Here is a 13,365-nt window from a genome sequence, read left to right as displayed (position 1 = left end):
GTAGTCGTTAGAGAGCTGGCTGATCACATAATGCTGGTTCCTCCTCATTACTGTCTATTAAATTTCAGTAATACAGCTAAGAATGGAATTCTTTCCAGGTATCATTTTTCCATGTAAGCAACTGCTAAAGGGATGTGATGTGATTGCGATGGGAGGAGGAGGAGTTGGTCAATTCTATTGGGAATGGGAGTGGGGTTGTAGTCTATGAAACAATCTCTCTTTTCATATGTGGACCACACGAAGAAAATATTTGAGAACCGCTTGATCCAACAGTCTATTTACAACATCAATATCAAATAGAAACCATCATCTAGTTTCCATTTTAAGGAGTGAGGATTCATTAACAGAAAAGTTGCAAGGACATGCAAATAGAGTCACTCGGAAGAGAATTTATGTTTCAGCTTTATGAGGGCACAAAAATGTGAAATTTGTTAAATTCTCCGAGCAGTCAAGAAACCAGGAATACTTCATTAGGAATATTTTCCCAGCTACTGGTTAGAGTGCCTGCTTATTTGAGCAAAGACACAGCAGCATAAGTAAAGCACCACAGCTTCTTGTAAAATGAAAAGTCAATGTGATACTTCATGCTGGATCAAGTACTTTGGCACAGGAACCAAACTAGTTGTTTCTGGTAAGTATTTTTATTCTTGATTGTTTTTCTTTTCGTAAATAGAATCAAGGGACAAAAAAAATGGACCGAATAAATGAATATTAAAAAGGAATTTCCACATAATCTGTGTATTTCTCTTGACCTGAGTATGGAACTCCTAAGGCCACCAATGGGTACACTGAGGGCAGTATATGATCCTAATGAGTAAAGTGAATACAAGAGTAAAAGTCTGGAATATTTACTGAATAGATGCTAAGAATCAGGAAAAAGGGAAATGTAGAACTTTACTTTTAAAATATTGGGCCAAGTTCATCTCTTGTGTAACTCCATTGAAAGAGTCCAAATGCCAGCAATGTAAAATTCACAACACAGGTTTCAATTTTACAGGTATGAGATTATTTTTAAAATTGTTATTGTTAGGACTATATCACTGTATGATGATGAATGAAGGAAAATTTTCTGAGGTGCAACAGTCTTCAGGTTCTCAGTAAGTAGTTTTACTGAAAGTATCTTTTCCCTCTTTATCTGATTAAAGCTACAGAAACAATTCAGTTAATATATAAGTGCTAGTTAATGCTGAGTATATAACAGTATTTACAATACGTTGTCTAGTAAATGTCATTTTCTAAACTGTACATTAAGAGCATGTTAAAATGTAAAGTGAAGCACAGAGGATGTGATTTGCCCAAGGTTACACAGGGAGAGCCAGAAACAAAGACAAATGTCCTCAGTCCCACTCTGGTGCTTTAACCACAAGACCATGCTTCCTATCCCCATTTGAGATCGTAGGATTTAATCCTGCTCATCCACTAAAATAAATGGAACTGCTTGCTTATCAACAATTCACTCCACTCAATTTGCCATGCACTGATGTATGTGAAGGAACAAAACACATTTTTGGTAGAAGGTGGCACAGGAATTCAGGAAGTGCATAAACTCAGTTTAATACTCACACAATTAAGTGGCCAGTAGCAAGCCTTGTTTAGATTGTGGCCTTTGTATTAAAAATATAAACTTCAAAATTTTAGTCTGATGAAATTCATAACTTGATAATTCATTATTTTTGTAGAGGATTTCAATTATGTGAGTATGGAATAAAGTACTTTGGCTCGGGCACAAAATTGATTGTTTCAAGTAAGTTTCTCAAGATGTTTTCGAAGCATACATTTACTCTGGGCATTTACTATGCTTGTTATCCAGGACAAAATTTAGTAATTCATAAATATACTGGGTGAAATCCTGATTCCACTGAAATCAAAGGCAAAACTCCAATTGACTTCACTGGAGTCAGGATTTCACCCATAGCAGTCTCTCTAATTCAGAATGAACCAGTCACTCTTGTGTAATCATTGAGAATAATATAAATTGTTTGGAGAGCTTGTTTAGTATTGTCACACTGTGAGATGATTATGCAAAAATATTCAGAAGTAAAACCAATTATTGTTAGCAATAAATGTGAAATGTAGAACTTATGGTTTTTCTACAATATGATATATTTAGCACCCCATGATAGGAGTTGTTGAGCTTCTTTAAGGCTCATTTATTTAAATAAGAGGTGAGGATGATCAGCTCTTGGAGGACCTGGCCATTAGATAGCATTAAAAGGTACATTTCTAGTAGTAATATCTTAATGCGACTGTGTTTTCTTTCCTAAATAAATCTCCAGTTCAGGAAGGCACTTAAGCATGTTTCCATTCGTATTGAGCAACGAGTTTAAGCATGTACTAAATTAAAGGCCAAATCAAGGCCAAAATGCAGTAAATCTTGTTGATTCCATATAGTAATGAGAAATAAAGAGATGTGCTTCTTTTTTTACATAAACACAAGGTATTTGTGATAGAGTAATCCTTTTAATAAAACATGATAATTGATAGAATAATATGATTCTCAATTTTATTTTTTAAAGATGATTTCCAGTTGGTAAAATGTTTTAGCCATGTCTGGATTTCATGTGGTTGAGAGAATTGTATGACTTTAATTAAGCTTATTCTTCTCTCCAGATACTGCTACATAATCCTTGCTGGGTGCCTAGTCCCTGAGACAAACAAATATTTCTGAAGAGCAAATATTTTCTGATGGGGAATATTTCTGATTACACCACATAGCAGAAATTAGCCAAAATTATTCTCATGAATATACCCAATTTAAGAGCTATATTCTACCCTCAATCTATCGTTATCATTAGGAGCACCATCATGGAATGATGGAAAGATAGCAGCATGCAGGCTTAATTTTATCACCTCAACCCGTGGACCCTAATTTAAAAAGTAATTTGTTCCTTTCCACAAATTATTTGGCATGGCCAATCTTAACCATGTTTTATCAGATTTATTTTAGGGGCAGATTTTCAATGGCATGCAGGTGCCCAGGAATGATAGTTAGATGTCTAAGTGTCCTTTGCCCCTTTGAGCAGTTTTCACATTATTTTACATGTACTCCCCTTATTTACTATTTTATTGCAAGGCCAGAAAGCAATTTAAATAGCAAATCAGATTTTTTTTAAAGCAACATCTACCAGTTCATAAATATAAAGATACTAGATCTGTACAGTATTTTGCAAAGGATTTGCTCACTGTGATACTTCTAGTGGCTACTACATCAAAATAGTTGGCTCTGGTACCAGGCTCATAGTAACAGGTAAGTTATGTGGTAATTACAGTAATGCAAAGATAAAGAGACTTATTGTGACCATAGAAAAGCTTTTTATCTCAGGTAAGGTCAACAACTGTAAGCTTGATCTTGTGAAGTACTGAGCACTTAATGTGAGGTTCTGAACACCATCGTAGATTTCAGGGCAACTTAGGGCTGTCTGCACCTCATAGGATCTGATCTCAAATACATCAACTTTTCAGTCCCAGAGTAAACCTGCAATTGTTACTGATAGATTTAAAGTAGATTTTTTCAAGTTAATGGTGAATATTTCTAAAACTCAGTTGTTAAATGTAATTTTTCAAAGGATGTGCTGCCATAAGTATGCGGATTCTCGGGATCTAGTTGCAAAAATTTATCTTAGCTTTGATATTTACTTAAATTCTTTCACTAAGATTCATGAACATGCATTAATCTAAACTGTAAAATAAGTAACCTCATGCTTCTCAATTAAAACAAAAGAAGCAATCTATGAAGTAGGCAGTATCTTCCTATCTGAGTACTTACACTAGTGTAAGTGAAAGATTGTCATCTTGTGTGAAGTACCTTGGCATTGCAGGCAAACTGACACTTCAAAGTATTCTTAATAGTGTTTCACAATATATGCTTGGGGCCTGAGTCTTCTTTGCCTTTCTCTTGGAAGTCACTTACGCTCATGAAAAGTCAATTGGAAATGCTACATCCAGTTTGCATTGGTATAACTGACTGCACAAACACAGGACAAAGGAAAATCAGGTCCTTACTCTCACAGAATCATGCTCTGCACATTTATGTAAATCAACTAGAAAGGTCAGTCTATTTTAAAGTTCAATTCACAATCAAGTTTACCTTAGTACCCCTATAACTCTGAACTAAAGGTAAATTGTTGTAATGCTGCCAATTAAAATAAATACACCATCATAATTAATTCTAAAAATATCAGATCAGGATCAGCATGTTGCTTTAAGTGAATATTCTATGGTATTAAGAGTGTAGATATAATTTAGTTAGCATTATAGTTTACAATGGACAGTTTTCCTAAATTGTCCTACCGGTATAAGAGCCTGCACTCTATGAAAAACCAAACTCCCATAGATTTACAAGGTCTTTTGACTGTGTAAGGAATGGAGAACCATGTCTGTGATATGTGTAGATTATTTATTACAGCATGTAGACCTAAGATTGCTCACTTGATTTATTAGTGTATTAAAACCGTAGGATACAATAAAATATTTTAGTAACAGAATATCTTCTCAAAGAGTAATATCAAATATTGGCAAAAACAGTGAGAATCCGGTAGTACCTTAAAGACTAACAGACTTATTTGAGCATAAGCTTTCGTGGATAAAAAACTCACTTCTTCAGAAAAAACCACTTCTGCATGCATCTGAAGAAGCGGGTTTTTTACCCATGAAAGCTTATACCCAAATAAATCTGTTAGTCTTTAAAGTGCTACCACACTCTTGGTTGTTTTTGTGAATATAGACTAATACGGATATCCCTGATATCAAATATTGGCTAAGTCAGTTCCTCCTAAGAAAAGGAAAACATCAAATATCATGAAGAAATTCAGATTCTGGCACAATTCTAAATAAAATCAAAAGAAATTGTTGCTGTTTGTGCCAGAGCTGAATTTGATTCCAGAATTATAGGAGTCGGGGCTTTTCTGTTCAAAGAACATGAGGCGAAATCCCAACTCCACAGAACTCAATAGCAATGACTTTGGGACCAAGATTTTACCCACGTTGTATAACCGTACTTCTGTGATTTCCAGCAGCTGAAGATCTGGCCCATGAGTTTTTGCAAAGCTCATGAACACAGTGAGAAAAATTATATCAAAGTCTTCGGCTCCGGCACAAAGGTCATTGTTTCAAGTAAGTTCTATAATAGCATTGAGAAAAAGTTACTTGTGATAATATAAATTTAGCAATTGCTGAGCACAGTTTATTCAAAAAGAATAACAGACAATGGAAATGTGATATGCAATCTACAGTAGAAGAATGAATGTCTTTACTATCTAAATGTGAGGTTAATGTACAGTAAAACAGATGAGTGATCATATTGACAATTATTGATATAGAGGGTTTTTTTCCTCATCCTGAGTCAAAGCTGGGTTGTTCTCTTGTGTAGGGGTCATTACCCCAGACCAGGAGAACATCCATAGTTCCATCCTGTGTGGGTGGCAAGCCAAAGAGACAATACTAGGGTATCCTGTGCACCAAAGAACAGTAAGGATCGGGGGTAGGGGAGTATATTGATGGTATGGAGTGGGCAGTGGTCTGTAACTCGTGAGATCAACTGGTTAAAACTCCTGCTAAGTGGTTGGGCAACTGCAAGGACATTACTAAAGCTCCTGGGTTATGATGCTCTAGCTAGGTTAGGGGAAAGATTTCATCTTCCCATCCATCATGTAGCTTCCTAGAGCAACCCCCTTTACTGTGCTTAGCGCAGCATCCAGGATTTAGCCTCTCGTATTAGTCAGGAGATGTAAGAAGTTAGGAATGAAATCTCAGCCCCAATGATGTCAATGGGAGTTTTGACATTGACTTGGATGGAGCCTGGATTTCACCCTATTTTTTTCTCTCTCTTGTCAAGGGCGTAGGGGCAGGCAAAAGGTCTGGGAGAAAGGTTGTGCACTGGAACCAAGAGAGCCAATATTTGTGAATATTGTATATGTCATTACTGACATGAGCATTTTAAATTAGTATTGTAATTTTCTATTGCACAAAATCAATTCAAATTCATAGAAAAACATAAATGCCATCACATAAGGTTGGAGGGGTGCAGGAATAAAAGGGCCTGATTCAGCATCAAAATTCCCCATATTTTTAATAAGCATAGGCTTGAGCCTATAACATGCATTGTGAGCCTAGTCCCGAAACCTTCTGCTCTGCCATTTACTTTGATGGGAGTTCAGGCTCGTCAGTACCTCAGGATCAGAGTCAGGTTTCTTCTCTGACATTTTGAAATATTGTTTTCATAAGACAACGAATATCCCCAATTATACAATAATTAAATGAGTGATTGTTCTCAAATACAAGCAATATGAAGGAAGATATTCTATCAGTACAACTCTATCTCTGCTATGCCAAGAATTTGGCCCAACATATTTTGTAGCCTGTCTATATCAGCAAGAGACTCTACACAACATGTGCTATAGAAAGTCAAACTAGGATTTGGGCCTTCTTGCATAATGTTCAATAGAGCAAGCTAGATTTACATTGCTAAAATATGTATCTCAAAATACCTCTCTCCTTTGTCACTGAGACTTCAGTTGGAATATAAACAATCCCCAAGCCTACTGGCCTTTTACGATTATACTGCACAGGAAAGCAAAATTGTATTAGACAGTTTTACATTTGAAACCATTCAGGAAACCATTCAAAATAGTGTTTGGTGGGTGGAAAGATGTCATGAAACATCTTGAGAAAAGGGGATAGGTCACAATGTACCATAAAATGAGTATTTTTTTCTAATTATATGTTTATTTATGTTGGCAATTTAAAAATGCAACTATTCGACCGCTCTGACAGTACAGGGACAAAACCACTGAGCATCAAGCAGAATTTAACTGAAATAGCCATTTCCATCAATCCACTAGGGAAGAGAAAATAGTACGAGTCCAACATTAGGTCTCAAACCTCAACCAGATCCTCTCTGTCAGTGAAATGAATGATTTTCTTTTAAACAGAATTTAAAAGCTACCAAACTACAATGTATGAAAATACCAATACCAATGTAAGCTCACCCTGAAAAATACATTGAAATTTCCACCATTTCTTTGGCTGAATTAACTGGCTCTCAGTTGTGCCTATTTATGCTATTTTTGCTATGTTTGTTCAGACCTGGTCTCTTGGAATAGAAATGTCTTGGGCAGTAAAAATTGTGGGAACTGTGAAAATCTTTGGAACTGGCATAAAACTTGTCGTAACTAGTAAGTTTTTAGACAAACTATTTTAAACATTTCATAATGGCAAAATCTGTCAAATTAAGCTCAATAATTCATCTCAATGCAAGAATGTACACTGGCTAAAATTTTGAGTGTAATAATTTATTAACAACACTAATGTTAATGAAATCATAAGTCAGTTACTAGCAACAGAGAAATGTTCTAACAATTCTTTTCTCTTTTGGGTGTAAATAATACCAGGTGCTGCGCACCCTCAATGTTAGTTGTTTCAATGGGAAATCAGAACTTTACAGGAGCATTTGGCACTTTGCTGGACCAAGCACATAATGCAAAATTAAAATTACAAGCACACCATTTACTTATTTTTTTAATAAGTGGCATGCAGATTGAAAACACACACAATGATAGTTAGCAGTGAGTCAATCACAACTTAACTCTACAATCCTCCTTTTGGAAAACCTCCTATTGAAACTAACAGGAATTTCTTTTGAGGAAGGCTTGAAACCAAAGGGCCCAAAGTCGATTGTGGTCCTAAAAAAGAGAAATGATACTTAAAGTAATAATATACCACGTATATACTTTTACAACATGCCTTCCTTGTTAAAAATTCCACTTAAATATATTAGACAAGTGAGGTGTTTTAAAAAGTTAAGTTGGATCAAAACAACAAGTAGCTCTGCACTGGAAACTATAATTGACTTGGAAATTAAGGGTCTTATCTTCTTAAAGTGTCTTATCCAAAGCCCACTGAAGCTAAAGGAGAAAAGCCCATTGGTCTCAAGGAGTTTTAGATCAGGCCTAAAATGAGGTGACAAATTTAAAACGCATTTTGCTCATGCAGCCTCACATCCACTTATGCAAACACACAGGCTGCATATGTATGTACAAAATTCAGATTTTATATTGGATAGACACCCATCTAACCATGTGCAAATACAAAATACTACATGTGTTCACAAAACTATCAACATGTAGATGTGACTTCAATTTCTAAAAACATCTAAGGAGAAATGCCAGTAATAATAATTAGTTTTTGAAAAGCACAACATCACTGGGCAGGAATCTATGTAAAGGTTTTTTGAATACATACAAGACTTGAGTGAGTAAATAATTTGATAAACCTACTGTTCAAGCCCAATCCTGTATTCCTGGGTGCTTATGGTGCATATGGAATGTAAGATTGAGCTCCAAACGTTGAACTAATTGTGCTGGAGCATGAGGATCTAAATTGGAAAGAACAGAAAAATCAATTCCCTTTTTGGTGACAATTTCAAAAATGAGGGAAAATTCTTTAATGAAGGAATTTTTCCTGGTTGGGTAGTCTTATGTCTCAGCTGTGTTTATTTGCTCCTAAATTCAAGAGATATTTTGAACACTTTTTGACAGAGCCCTAATTATAGTGTTTGGTTCAGTTCCAAATAGTTTCAGAAAACTCTAGAATAGCTGGACAGCACAAAAATAAGCTGAAATGATTTTAGCAGAAGAGCCAACACAAGCTATGACATCAGTGGGCCTACTCACAATGCATACAATTAAGAACTCTTAATTAAGCATACTTGTAGGATCAGGACCTCAGTATTTATTAATCTGTTTGTATCTCAGTTGACTAAAGACAATGACTGACATCAGAGAACGCACAAAATACATGGTGCCCATTTGTGGACCCTCTAAACTACTGAAATATCAACAACCTTCTGTTTTTGCCTTGTGATGACATTTATAATATGGGAATGTTGCCTCGTTCTGTAAAGAATATTTCTTTGGCAGTTAAATGAGTTGGGAACTTTATTCTCTTGGTCGCATCCAACAGTGACAACAGGAGACAGAAATTAGCAGTAGTAAAAGTGATGAGAACCTGCTCACTTCTTGTGATAACTAGTAAATTCAATATGCTGTTTAAAAAAATGTATCATTTACTGTCAGCCATATGAAACAAGCAGATGGATAATGATTTCAGTAGGGAAGTCTTTTTTGGTCTGATTCAGTATTTATTATTTCATGCACTTACACAAACTCAAGGATCAAATAAAGAGAGGCCTTATTAAAACGTTTGTGGAATCATGAATATCTTTCCTTCAGGTACATCTACACTGTAATAAAAATCCCATAGCAACAAGTCTCAGAGCCTGGGTCAATTAGCTTGAGCCCTTGGTCTCAGGCTTTGGTGCTAAAAACTGCAGTGTATACATTCAGGCTCTGACTGGAGCCTGGGCTCTTAGACCACCTCCGTCATTGGGTTTCAGAACTTGCGCTCCAGCTCAAGCCTAAACATCTACACTGCAATTTTTAGCTTCGCTACCCCAGCCCTGCAAATTAGAATCTGGAGACTTGGGCCAGTCGTGGTCGTGCTGCATGTCTTTTATTGCAGTATATCTATCTATCATGATGTCTTTTATACACAAATTTGGGGAAAATAAAGGGGAGATTTTCAAAGTCATAAGTGTTTTGAAATGAACCAGAACATAAAATTGTACTCAACATTCATTCATAGATTCATAGAATCAGACTCTAGGACTGGAAGGGACCTCGAGAAGTCACCGAGACCAGTCCCCTGCCCTCATGGTAGGACCAAATACTGTCTAGACCATCCCTGATAGACATTTATCTAACTTACTCTTAAATATCTCCAGAGATGGAGATTCCACAACCTCCCTAGGCAATTTATTCCAGTGTTTAACTACCCTGACAGTTAGGAACTTTTTCCTAATGTCCAACCTAAATCTCCCTTGCTGCAGTTTAAGCACTTCAAAAAGCATTTAATATGTTCTGAGTTTGGAAGCTAAGTTAGTGGACACTCTCAGGGATTTTTCTGTTCCACAAAAACCTGCATTCAATTTAAGCATGTAAACTTCTGCAATGCCAACTCCCTAAAGCTGTAACAATTTACTCCTATCTTCAGAATTTAATAGGCAGTAACAATATATTATAGACTTAGAGTAGATAAAATACATTTGGTAATGAGGTATCGTTCTCATGCTTAACTCAGAGTTAAGATTGTGTGCTTACATGCAATTTGGAGGAATTGGAAGCAAGGAATGAAATTGCTCCCTCTTCCACTTTCAAATCTGTGAATTCTTTATTGTTTCAAAAGTAAAGCATGATACATATAATGTAATTCTGAATTTACTTAATTCCTAACACATTTATTTCTCTCTCTTAAATGAATCCAGACATGCAAGCAAAACTTGATTCCACCAAGATTCAGGTCCTGCCTCCTTCTACTGAACAAGATGGGAAAGTATCATACATGTGCCTCATTCAGGATTTTTACCCAAACATTATTAAGGTGACTTGGGAAGAAGACGAGAAGAATACAGAAAAAAATGCAGTCCATAAAGAAATTTGACTCTCGATAACAATGAGCAGCTGGCCGACCGTAGACACAAATAGCAACAAGAATTATCACTTCAAATATCAACATGAAAGCAAAGAAGGTTTTGTCCCCACCAAATCTCCAGGTATATACTGTATTATTAAAAACTAGTTCTATATATATTTAGAGAGTTCACTGTTTCTTTACAATAAAACAATAAAATGTATTACTGTTCCTAAAAGGATTTGCACTCTCCAGGCCAATATTAGTTTCCATCTCTCCATAAGTTGGCTATCACTGAAGCTTGCTTCTGCATCAAAAGCTCAGTTTTGGCTTCTCCCCAGTTTAAAATCTTTCTAGAATGAAAGAAAATGTTGGCTGAGATCCTCAGCTAGTGTAAAACAGCATAACTCCACTGAAGTCAATGGAGCTCTGTAGATTTACACCCGCCAGAGACCTGGCCTACAGTGTTTGGTTTTGAACAAGTGCTATATATTGCAATAAAAGTAATAACACACACAGCATCTAGCTTATTAAAACAGAAGAATTACACAAACCAAAATAAAAAAGATAATGCAAGAGAAAAGAGATTCAGAGAAGTAATTTCTGTTTGGTTCTTGTCTGAGATACAATAAATTAATAACAGCAGATACAAATGTATCTCTTTCAAATGCAAAGGAAAAAAGGGAGTAATTGACCATCCCCCTTGTGCACATCAAAAATACCTAAGAGATGGGCCTTAAACTGTTTCCTCATCAGGACTATTTTCTTCTATGTCTTCTACAGCTATTAAACAACATTACCCTAAATGCCAACAATCTCAGGCTCTCTCAGGCTACAGATAAAATAAGGCAGCCAGGTTTTTATCTGCAGACTATACATACACATTGCAAAGGGAAAATTCAACTGAGTAATTTGGTGGGACAAAATGTATCTGGCTTTACATGAACAGAAACTTGCATACACAGAAGGGCCAATGCCCAGGCCCTGCAATCAGATCGGCCAGTCCAGACACCAGCACCCAGGCAAATGCCAAAGGCTTCAAGTGAAAATGTAACAGATACAAAGGGCTGCACTGCCTGAGAATATGAATTTTTCCCAATTTTATCTCTACTTCGTTTTGCACATCTATTATGTGCTACTGAACATTTATTCTGTGGATGGAATCTAGGTGCTCAAGCTTTAAAATATTAACTTTCCATATTGGAATCACTGTAGTTATAATACTTTTACCATCTTTCTCTTTGAACGTCTATCAGGAAAATTATGCCTTAATTTTCAACAGGAATCCCATTTGACAATTAAAGCCCTTTTTACATGTTATGCTTCTCTCCTTTCAGACAAACCGTAGTGTCTCAAACCACAGGAGGTTGTAGCCAAAACCTGAAAACGGCACCACGCTTTCCACAGGTAATTGTGTCCCAGTTCTCATTTTCTATACAATACAATTAAGAATTAAGCACTATTTGATATGGTTAAGACAAAACTCAAAATATTCTCTTTCAAAAGGGTCCATACATAATTACTGTAGATGTGGAACACTGCTGTAAGCACAGGCCCCAACCCTGTGGGTGCTCCAGGAGCACCCATGGAAAAAAAATAGTGGGTGCTGAATACCCACCAGCCACATGCCAATCAGCTTCTCGGCACCAGTTGAGAGGTATTGGAGGGAAGTGCCAGAGCATGGGAGAAAGAGGAGTGAGGGTAGGGCGCGCTCAGGGGAGAGAACAGAGCGTGGGTGGGAAGAGGTAGGGTGGGTGCAGGGTCACAGGGAAGAGGGCAGAGTGGGGAAGAGAAGTGGCAGAGTGAGGGTGGGACCTTAGGGGAAGGAATACAGTGGGGTGGAGAACCCACCAGGAAAGAAAAAAGTTGGCACCTGTCGCTGTAAATTAACATCTGCTGTGTGTTACCAAAAGGGTCCAAAACTTAATGCCCATGGGCAGCTCAGGTTAAACATTGTAGAAGTCCTGCTGAAATATATGTTTTGGTGGTACTTGTTGTGCTTTGTTAACATGCCACATGGGTCATTGTTCTTTAATCTGCACGTGCCACTGTTCCTTAATCTAACATTTAACATGTTAAACTATAAAATGTATTCAAAGTCGGAATTTTCAAATGGTTGATCAGCTGTTTGGATACCGATTCAGAACAAACTTAGGCACCCAGGTTTGAAAATTTTGGCCTAAAATTATGGCAACAGCCTATTATAAGAAGCACTAGCATTCTCCTTGCTCCTTAGCAGACACCAGCAATACCAGGACTGAGAGTGCCTCTTTGTTTCTCTCAGCTCTGTCATAACATGGGAAGGTCTGATCAGAATGTAGACCTGTTTAGAGGACACAATCAGATATTGATTTAGGCATAGTCTAATTAGGTGGTATAATTACTGCAATCAATCACCATGTATACCTTATGCTATCACACATGGTTTTATATTTATTTTTCTTCACAGCTCAAAAATATACAACATTAACCACTTCTTCTTCTTCTTGTATTTTGTGTAGATATTACAGACAGTTTCATACACAGGACAACATATTTAATACACTTTGTCCTACTCCTGAAAAGCACCATGTACTACATCATCATACTCTTCTTCATATACAGGATGCAAAGTCCAATCAAGCACCGGGGAAAAAAACCTTAAACTTCTCCTTACACCTTCCAACATCAGCATTTGTCTCTCAAATTTACTTTGCTTTGCCATAAGCCTGAGCATATGAAACGCCTTGCTCTAAATATTAAGACATTCATTTCAAATTTGATTTTGTTGGCTATTTCTCTAATTAGCACAGATTGCTTCTTCTGCTTGAGAGCAAACAGTTTTATATGTGACCATTTTTCCTATTTTACTATTTTAATTTTGTAACTGTGGAACTTCAAGGGCTAAGCCTACACTCCTTG

General features: G+C 36.6%; 1 protein-coding gene and 1 long non-coding RNA gene across 2 annotated transcripts in view; both read left to right on the top strand.

The window, feature by feature from the left end:
- Positions 1 to 13,365, top strand: part of LOC127044634 (uncharacterized) — a 108,324-nt gene that overhangs the window by 53,454 nt on the left and 41,505 nt on the right. The gene's annotated exons all lie outside the window — the stretch shown is intronic.
- Positions 10,494 to 13,123, top strand: LOC127043760 (uncharacterized). Its single transcript, XR_007772307.1, has 3 exons — positions 10,494 to 10,606; positions 11,802 to 11,871; positions 12,966 to 13,123. It is a non-coding gene; the product is annotated as an uncharacterized LOC127043760 (long non-coding RNA).

This window comes from Gopherus flavomarginatus, chromosome 2 (genome assembly GCF_025201925.1).
Source record: "Gopherus flavomarginatus isolate rGopFla2 chromosome 2, rGopFla2.mat.asm, whole genome shotgun sequence".
Classification (NCBI taxonomy): Eukaryota; Metazoa; Chordata; order Testudines; family Testudinidae; genus Gopherus; species Gopherus flavomarginatus.
Note: the sequence above shows the minus strand (reverse complement) of the source record. Positions and strands in the feature narration are given on the sequence as shown.